We start from the raw sequence: 10,800 nt of genomic DNA on the forward strand, positions 1-10,800 counted from the left end.
TCCCGTCTTTCGATGAGATGGTGGATTTCGTTTTGGTGGAAGTCGACTTTGACGATCCGACTACGAACGTGCGAGGACGTCGCGCCTTTGCAATCGCTAAACCAACTCCGAGAGGTTATTGACCACGCCGGAGCACGATCAACCTGACCACGAGGGTCTGTTTCCTGCGAGCAAACGAAGAACAAGCAAGAAACTAAGATTGCAATCTGGATATTGCGAATATAAGATGAAAGCTTTATTGATCAAGGTGGGGTTCTGTGACGCCTTTGTCTGGTCGTTGAACACAAACGAAGTACGCGAAGTTGCAGCTATGGCGAACTTTTAATCTAAACAAAACCCAAAGTCTAAACGATGCCCTAAGGGCTGTATATATGGAGGAAGAGGGGGGAATTTCGTGGCCCTTGGTGGAGGGGTCCGAAATCAACCCTATCTCTTGTTTCCCCACACATACGGACTCTAAAAATAGCCTATACTTATGTATTTCGAAATTACATGTGCCTGGCCCAATAATAAGGTGACGCAGCACCTAAAATAGCCTCGGGACGAAATTTATGAAGTGGCATCTTGTATATTTCGTCCAAGGCTTCATGCACCCATTATGGTGGCTTCAAAGTCCTGAAATCATCACTTGTAACTCCGTTCTTGTTCCCCTTGCGCATGCCATCATCTCCATGCTTGTTCTTGCTCCAATGTTCATCCTTCTCCAAGCTAGGCCCTTCATTTGTAAGCAAAACAAATGTATCCAATTTAGGCAGCATCATATTCTCATGAACATTAGAATCATTACCAAGAAACGAAAGTACCTGGTAATTTAGTTGGCGTGCACGAGCTCTAGTAATTGGTCCAGTATGTATAGCAGCAGGGGCTGTGGGTGTAACAATTGTATTGATGTCCTCATCAACTTGCTACACATTTCTTTTGGCCAAAGATGAGACGGGATGTTGAGCGTTTTATTGCTCGATGCACTACATGTCAAAAAGCTAAGTCACGACTCAATCCTCATGGTTTATATATGCCTTTGCCTGTACCTAGTGTTCCTTGGGAGGATATATCTATGGACTTTGTTTTAGGTTTACCTCGAACAAAGAAGGGGAGGGATAGCATATTTGTTGTCGTGGATAGATTCTCGAAAATGGCACACTTTATACCATGTCATAAAAGCGATGATGCTGTTAATGTTGCTGATTTGTTCTTTCGTGAAATTATTCGCTTGCATGGTGTGCCAAATACTATTGTTTCAGATCGTGATACTAAATTTCTTAGCCACTTTTGGAGATGTTTATGGGCTAAGTTGGGGACTAAACTGCTTTTTAGTACTACTTGTCACCCCCAAACTGATGGACAAACTGAAGTAGTCAATAGAACGTTGTCTACTATGCTTAGGGCTGTTTTGAAGAATAATAAGAAAATGTGGGAGGAATGCTTATAATCGTTCATTGCATTCTACTACTAAGATGTGCCCTTTTGAAGTTTTGTATGGTTTCCTACCTCGTGCACCTATTGATTTGTTGCCTCTTCCATCTTCGGAGAAGGTTAATTTTGATGCTAAACAACGTGCTGAATTGATTTTAAAAATGCATGAGTTAACTAAGGAAAACATTGAGCGTATGAATGCTAAATATAAACTTGCTGGAGATAAGGGTAGAAAACATGTTGTGTTTGCACCTGGAGATCTTGTTTGGTTACATTTGCGTAAGGATAGATTTCCTGATTTGCGCAAATCAAAGCTAATGCCACGTGCTGATGGTCCCTTTAAGGTGTTAGAGAAAATAAATGATAATGCATATAAACTTGAGTTGCCTGCAGATTTTGGGGTTAGTCCCACTTTTAACATTGCAGATTTGAAGCATTATGTGGGTGAGGAAGATGAACTTCCGTCGAGGACGACTTCATTTCAAGAAGGGGAGGATGATGAGGACATCAATACAATTGTTACACCCACAGCCCCTGCTGCTATACATACTGGACCAATTACTAGAGCTCATGCACGCCAACTAAATTATCAGGTACTTTCATTTCTTGGTAATGATTCTAATGTTCATGAGAATATGATGCTGCCTAAATTGGATACATTTGTTTTGCTTACAAATGAAGGGCCTAGCTTGGAGAAGGATGAACATTGGAGCAAGAACAAGCATGGAGATGATGGCATGCGCAAGGGGAACAAGAACGGAGTTACAAGTGATGATTTCAGGACTTTGAAGCCACCATAATGTGTGCATGAAGCCTTGGACGAAATATACAAGATGCCACTTCATAAATTTCGTCCCGAGGCTATTTTAGGTGCTGCGTCACCTTATTATTGGGCCAGGCCCATGTAATTTCGAAATACATAAGTATAGGCTATTTTTAGAGTCCGTATGTGTGGGGAAACAAGAGATAGGGTTGATTTCGGACCCCTCCACCAAGGGCCACGAAATCCACCCCCTCTTCCTCCATATATACAGCCCTTAGGGCATCGGTTAGACCTTGGGTTTTGTTTAGATTAAAAGTTCGCCATAGCTGCAACTTCGCGTACTTCGTTTGTGTTCAACGACCAGACAAAGGCGTCACAGAACCCCACCTTGATCAATAAAGCTTTCATCTTATATTCGCAATATCCAGATTGCAATCTTAGTTTCTTGCTTGTTCTTCGTTTGCTCGCAGGAAACAGACCCTCGTGGTCAGGTTGATCGTGCTCCGGCGTGGTCAATAACCTCTCGGAGTTGGTTTAGCGATTGCTAAGGCGCGACGTCCTCGCACGTTCGTAGTCGGATCGTCAAAGTCGACTTCCACCAAAGCGAAATCCACCATCTCATCGAAAGACGGGACACCTTTGCCTCTATCAAGTAACAACATAGCCAAGAAAAGATACTCGGTCGGTGCAAAAGGTGCACTTCCCAAGGTTACCAAACAAACGTGCATCACGTAGAGCAATAAAAACAGCACGTAAATGTTCCAAATGTTCTTCCAAAGATCTGCTATAAATCAATATGTCATCAAAGTAAACTACCACAAATCGTCCAATGAAAGCACGTAAAACTTCGTTCATTAATCTCATGAAAGTACTAGGTGCATTAGTTAACCCAAAAGGCATGACTAACCACTCATATAATCCAAACTTAGTTTTAAATGCTGTTTTCCATTCATCTCCCAATTTCATACGAATTTGATGGTAGCCACTACGCAAATCAACTTTGGAGAATATTGTAGAGCCACTCAATTCATCAAGCATATCATCTAGCCTAGGAATAGGATGACGATAACTAATAGTAATATTATTAATGCCTCTACAATCAACACACATACGTGATGTACCATCCTTTTTCGGCACTAGAATAATAGGAACAGCACAAGGACTAAGGGATTCGCGTATATAACCTTTGTCGAGAAGCTCTTGTACTTGACGCATAATCTCCTTCGTCTCCTCTGGATTGGTACGGTATGGTGCACGGTTTGGTAGTGAAGCACCGGGAATTAAGTCAATCTGATGCTCAATCCCTCGAATAGGCGGTAATCCCGGTGGCACGTCTTGTGGAAAGACGTCAGCGAACTCCTGCAAAATGTTAGTGACAGCAGGAGGCAAAGAGGAAGGCACGTCCTCGAATGAAAATAATGCCTCTTTGCACACAAAAGCATAGCAAACAGATTTGCCGAAATCTAGCTCATCAATATCAGATTTGGTGGCAAATAAACATGCACTTTTCAATTTAATTTCAGAAGCAACACTAGATGGTTTATTGTTAGGCTTCATTTGTTGCTCAAATTCTTTTGCCACAATCTGATTTTCACTCTTATTCGTCTCCTGTTTTGCTTTATTAGCTCTATTAATATCATCTTTCAAAATGGAATCAGGAGTCATAGGAAGCAAAGTAATGTTTTTATCCTTATGAACAAGAGTATAGTGATTGTTTCTACCATGGTGTACAGAATTTTTATCAAATTGCCATGGTCTACCAAGTAATAAGGAACATGCTTGCATAGGTACCACATCACAATCAACATAATCAGCATATGTAGAGATACTAAAATGCACACGAACAGTACGTGTTACCTTAACCTTGCCGCTGTTGTTGAACCATTGGATGTAGTAAGGATGTGGATGTGGTCTTGTGGTGAGAGAAAGCTTCTCCACCATCTCCATGCTAGCCAAGTTGTTGCAGCTCCCTCCGCCTATTATGACGCGCACAGAACGTTCCTTCACAACTCCCTTGGTATGGAACAAATTGTGCCTCTGATTTTGCTCAGCTTGTGTGACCTGCACACTCAAAACACGTTGAGCAACTAAACATTCATACCTGTCAGCGTCTTCAGGAGCCATGTATTGCGTCTCATGATCAGAATCATCTCCACCATGTTCTTCACGTGTAATAAGAGCCAAAGTCTCCTCATCATAGTCACTAGCGGACTCATATCCACCATCCGCGGTAGCAATCATCACACGCGGAGATTTGCATTCTCTCGCATAATGACCTCCTCCCTTACAACGACGACAAATAATATCACTTGTGTGCCCTGTTGATGCCATGGAAGAAGAAGAACGCTGTGCAGGCCCCGCAGGTGCGCTCTTGGCAGATAATGGTGGTTGTGCCTGTTTTCTTGTATCACGGCTGGAGGTGGCACCGGATGGAGGTGCTGGTGCAGTTGAAGTAGAAGATGCACGTAGTGTCCATGATGAAGGTCGGCCTGCAGAAAAGTTAGTTCGCCCCAATGCTTGTTGATCCTGCACTTCACGTTCAGCTTTACAAGCAAGATGGAATAAACGAGTGATATTAGTATACTCCTTATAGTCTAGAATGGTCTGAATCTCTCTATTTAATCCACCCAGAAAACGTGCAAGCATAGCTTCATTCTCCTCAACAATACCACATCTAATCATGCCAGTTTGTAATTCCTGATAATATTCTTCTACAGAATTTTTTCCTTGTCTTAAACGCTGCAATTTTTGAAGCAATTCACGTTGATAATATGGTGGAACCCAACGCGTACGCATAGCAGTTTTCAAAGCAGCCCAAGTAGTTGGAATAGGATACAATCTACAATGTTCAGACCACCATACACATGCAAAACTAGTGAAAGCACAAACAGCAGCAGCAACTCGTCTCTCCCCAGGATATTGTAAACATGTAAATCGTTGTTCAGTTTCTAACTCCCAAGTAAGATATATATCAGGAACATATCTACCCTCAAATGGTGGAATATTCAATTTCAGTTTAGGAATATGGACATCATCTCGTACCTGAGGTGGTGGTGCAGGCCTACCATTACGAATATATACCTGAGGTCGACCTGCTGGTGGTGGTACAGGTGGCTGCACGTAGTGTTGATTTTGATCAACCTCATCCTCATAATCTCCCACATAATCATCCTCCTCCGCATCAGCAGCAGGAGCCACAGAAGTATCAACAGCAGCACCAACAGTTTGGCCAAACGCAAGAGGAACACGGCTTGCTCGGCGGAGGTCTGCTTCGCGACGTGGAGGTAGTCGTTGTTGTTGTTGTTGGAGAGGTGCGTTAGGTGCAGCGGGTGGTGGTGGTGGAAGACGCGCGAGCAATTCATTAAACTTGTTATCGAGCTTTGTTTCGAACGTCTTCTCAAGGCCAGTGATCTTCTCCATGGCCTCTTCAAAATTGTTCAGCACATCTTGCACCTGTTCAGTCATCATTTGCTGAAACTTATCATGAAGCTCCTTGGTCGATAAATTCTCCCAGTCAATCTCGTCGGCTTGTGATCCTGGCATGGTTAGCAGCAATAGAAACACACAAGAATATGATCCTACAGACTACGAACAAGTGGTGGTGGTGGGTGTCACAAATCCGTCAAGCAAATCTCAAATTCTTACCAGTTCTTACCCAGCAGCAGTGATAGAGGCAAAGGTGTCCCGTCTTTCGATGAGATGGTGGATTTCGTTTTGGTGGAAGTCGACTTTGACGATCCGACTACGAACGTGCGAGGACGTCGCGCCTTTGCAATCGCTAAACCAACTCCGAGAGGTTATTGACCACGCCGGAGCACGATCAACCTGACCACGAGGGTCTGTTTCCTGCGAGCAAACGAAGAACAAGCAAGAAACTAAGATTGCAATCTGGATATTGCGAATATAAGATGAAAGCTTTATTGATCAAGGTGGGGTTCTGTGACGCCTTTGTCTGGTCGTTGAACACAAACGAAGTACGCGAAGTTGCAGCTATGGCGAACTTTTAATCTAAACAAAACCCAAAGTCTAAACGATGCCCTAAGGGCTGTATATATGGAGGAAGAGGGGGGAATTTCGTGGCCCTTGGTGGAGGGGTCCGAAATCAACCCTATCTCTTGTTTCCCCACACATACGGACTCTAAAAATAGCCTATACTTATGTATTTCGATATTACATGGGCCTGGCCCAATAATAAGGTGACGTAGCACCTAAAATAGCCTCGGGACGAAATTTATGAAGTGGCATCTTGTATATTTCGTCCAAGGCTTCATGCACCCATTATGGTGGCTTCAAAGTCCTGAAATCATCACTTGTAACTCCGTTCTTGCTCCCCTTGCGCATGCCATCATCTCCATGCTTGTTCTTGCTCCAATGTTCATCCTTCTCCAAGCTAGGCCCTTCATTTGTAAGCAAAACAAATGTATCCAATTTAGGCAGCATCATATTCTCATGAACATTAGAATCATTACCAAGAAACGAAAGTACCTGGTAATTTAGTTGGCGTGCACGAGCTCTAGTAATTGGTCCAGTATGTATAGCAGCAGGGGCTGTGGGTGTAACAATTGTATTGATGTCCTCATCAAGTATACTCCTTATAGTCTAGAATGGTCTGAATCTCTCTATTTAATCCACCCAGAAAACGTGCAAGCATAGCTTCATTCTCCTCAACAATACCACATCTAATCATGCCAGTTTGTAATTCCTGATAATATTCTTCTACAGAATTTTTCCCTTGTCTTAAACACTGCAATTTTTGAAGCAATTCACGTTGATAATATGGTGGAACCCAACGCGTACGCATAGCAGTTTTCAAAGCAGCCCAAGTAGTTGGAATAGGATATAATCTACAATGTTCAGACCACCATACACATGCAAAACTAGTGAAAGCACAAACAGCAGCAGCAACTCGTCTCTCCTCAGGATATTGTAAACATGTAAATCGTTGTTCAGTTTCTAACTCCCAAGTAAGATATATATCAGGAACATATCTACCCTCAAATGGTGGAATATTCAATTTCAGTTTAGGAATATGGACATCATCTCGTACCTGAGGTGGTGGTGCAGGCCTACCATTACGAATATATACCTGAGGTCGACCTGCTGGTGGTGGTACAGGTGGCTGCACGTAGTGTTGATTTTGATCAACCTCATCCTCATAATCTCCCACATAATCATCCTCCTCCGCATCAGCAGCAGGAGCCACAAAAGTATCAACATCAGCACCAACAGTTTGGCCAAACGCAAGAGGAACACGGCTTGCTCGGCGGAGGTCTGCTTCGCGACGTGGAGGTAGTCGTTGTTGTTGTTGTTGGAGAGGTGCGTTAGGTGCAGCGGGTGGTGGTGGTGGAAGACGCGCGAGCAATTCATTAAACTTGTTATCGAGCTTTGTTTCGAACGTCTTCTCAAGGCCAGTGATCTTCTCCATGGCCTCTTCAAAATTGTTCAGCACATCTTGCACCTGTTCAGTCATCATTTGCTGAAACTTATCATGAAGCTCCTTGTTCGATAAATTCTCCCAGTCAATCTCGTCGGCTTGTGATCCTGGCATGGTTAGCAGCAATAGAAACACACAAGAATATGATCCTACAGACTACGAACAAGTGGTGGTGGTGGGTGTCACAAATCCGTCAAGCAAATCTCAAATTCTTACCAGTTCTTACCTAGCAGCAGGCGGTGATCGGCAACCGTTGTAGTCAAAAACTCTCAAAGCTTTGGATAGAGCGATTACCAGGGAGAGTCAAACGCACGACGTAGATGTATGTGGAGCTGGGAAGGCTTATACTATGGTAGCAAAAAGGGTCAGCAATAATCAATTCAGAGATGCAAAGTTGAATAAACGCTCAACGACGGTACTGTGCTGGTCCTAGGCTAGACTGTGCTAGAGACGCGAGCCTAGAACACCAACAAAATCACGGCGCGGCACGTAAACAAGGGAAAAGCACACTCTGAATATTATTTTTTTTTCGCTCTTTTTTTTGCGCTCTTTTTTTTTGCGCTGCTTTTTTTTTTGCGAAAAATCACTATAATGGCGAGTGTCTCAAAACTCTTCCTAGCTCAAACTGACAGGATGGGCACGAAATTTTTCGACCAATTTTTTTTTTTTTCGACTGCCCGGACCCAAAAACTGGAAACGGGTCAAAAAAAACTTCCTATAATGGCACCTGTCTCAAAACACTCAGAAACACCTAAAAATAGGATAGCCAGAATTTTTTTCGAAAAATGCGTTTTCGAAATTTTTTGGGCCTAAACGGAGCGTGGCTACCCGACTCTTTTTTTTTCCGAAACCTACTCCGGCAAGGAAACACGAATCGGAATCTGGATGGATCCCGAAAACAAACCTAATAAGCAAGGAACTCGGATTGGTGGTGGATATATGCTGGTGGTATATGGCAGCGGTGGTGGTAGCGGTGGTAGTATATGGATATGGATCGGTGGTGGTATATGGACACGGATTGGTGGTGGTATATGGATACGGATTCGGTGCGGTGGTGGTAGATGGCAGGGGCGATGATGATGGTGCGGCGGCGGCGTGACAACTTATGACCAGAACTCGAAACTCTAAAAGACTAGACTCTAAGACCAGCAACTAGACACGACGATGCAACCGCAAATTCAACAAAGCAAAACCCTAAAAAGATTATGCAAAGGCTCAGATTGGTTCGGATATGATGAACTAACCCTAATTTTTTTTGGCTTTTTCGTGGACTGTAGGTATGAAGAACAGACTCGATCTAAACTACGAAAAACTGTAAAATCTCACCGAGCAACCTGGAAATCTGATACCACTTGATAGAGGCAAAGGTGTCCCGTCTTTCGATGAGATGGTGGATTTCGCTTTGGTGGAAGTCGACTTTGACGATCCGACTACGAACGTGCGAGGACGTCGCGCCTTAGCAATCGCTAAACCCACTCCGAGAGGTTATTGACCACGCCGGAGCACGATCAACCTGACCACGAGGGTCTGTTTCCTGCGAGCAAACGAAGAACAAGCAAGAAACTAAGATTGCAATCTGGATATTGCGAATATAAGATGAAAGCTTTATTGATCAAGGTGGGGTTCTGTGACGCCTTTGTCTGGTCGTTGAACACAAACGAAGTACGCGAAGTTGCAGCTATGGCGAACTTTTAATCTAAACAAAACCCAAAGTCTAAACGATGCCCTAAGGGCTGTATATATGGAGGAAGAGGGGGGAATTTCGTGGCCCTTGGTGGAGGGGTCCGAAATCAACCCTATCTCTTGTTTCCCCACACACACGGACTCTAAAAATAGCCTATACTTATGTATTTCGAAATTACATGGGCCTGGCCCAATAATAAGGTGACGCAGCACCTAAAATAGCCTCGGGACGAAATTTATGAAGTGGCATCTTGTATATTTCGTCCAAGGCTTCATGCACCCATTATGGTGGCTTCAAACTCCTGAAATCATCACTTGTAACTCCGTTCTTGTTCCCCTTGCGCATGCCATCATCTTCATGCTTGTTCTTGCTCCAATGTTCATCCTTCTCCAAGCTAGGCCCTTCATTTGTAAGCAAAACAAATGTATCCAATTTAGGCAGCATCATATTCTCATGAACATTAGAATCATTACCAAGAAACGAAAGTACCTGGTAATTTAGTTGGCGTGCACGAGCTCTAGTAATTGGTCCAGTATGTATAGCAGCAGGGGCTGTGGGTGTAACAATTGTATTGATGTCCTCATCAAAAGACGTCAGCAAACTCCTGCAAAATGTTAGTGACAGCAGGAGGCAAAGAGGAAGGCACGTCCTCGAATGAAAATAATGCCTCTTTGCACACAAAAGCATAGCAAACAGATTTGCTGAAATCTAGCTCATCAATATCAGATTTGGTGGCAAATAAACATGCACTTTTCAATTTAATTTCAGGAGCAACACTAGATGGTTTATTATTAGGCTTCATTTGTTGCTCAAATTCTTTTGCCACAATCTGATTTTCACTCTTATTCGTCTCCTGTTTTGCTTTATTAGCTCTATTAATATCATCTTTCAAAATGGAATCAGGAGTCATAGGAAGCAAAGTAATATTTTTATCCTTATGAACAAGAGTATAGTGATTGTTTCTACCATGGTGTACAGAATTTTTATCAAATTGCCATGGTCTACCAAGTAATAAGGAACATGCTTGCATAGGTACCACATCACAATCAACATAATCAGCATATGTAGAGATACTAAAATGCACACGAACAGTACGTGTTACCTTAACCTTGCCGCTGTTGTTGAACCATTGGATGTAGTAAGGATGTGGATGTGGTCTTGTGGTGAGAGAAAGCTTCTCCACCATCTCCATGCTAGCCAAGTTGTTGCAGCTCCCTCCGTCTATTATGACGCGCACAGAACGTTCCTTCACAACTCCTTTGGTATGGAACAAATTGTGCCTCTGATTTTGCTCAGCTTGTGTGACCTGCACACTCAAAACACGTTGAGCAACTAAACATTCATACCTGTCAGCGTCTTCAGGAGCCATGTATTGCCTCTCATGATCAGAATCATCTCCACCATGTTCTTCACGTGTAATAAGAGCCAAAGTCTCCTCATCATAGTCACTAGCGGACTCATATCCACCATCCGCGGTAGCAATCATCACACGCGGAGATTTGCATT

The sequence above is a fragment of the Triticum dicoccoides genome, chromosome 7A (assembly GCF_002162155.2).
Source record: "Triticum dicoccoides isolate Atlit2015 ecotype Zavitan chromosome 7A, WEW_v2.0, whole genome shotgun sequence".
NCBI classification, from domain to species: domain Eukaryota; kingdom Viridiplantae; phylum Streptophyta; class Magnoliopsida; order Poales; family Poaceae; genus Triticum; species Triticum dicoccoides.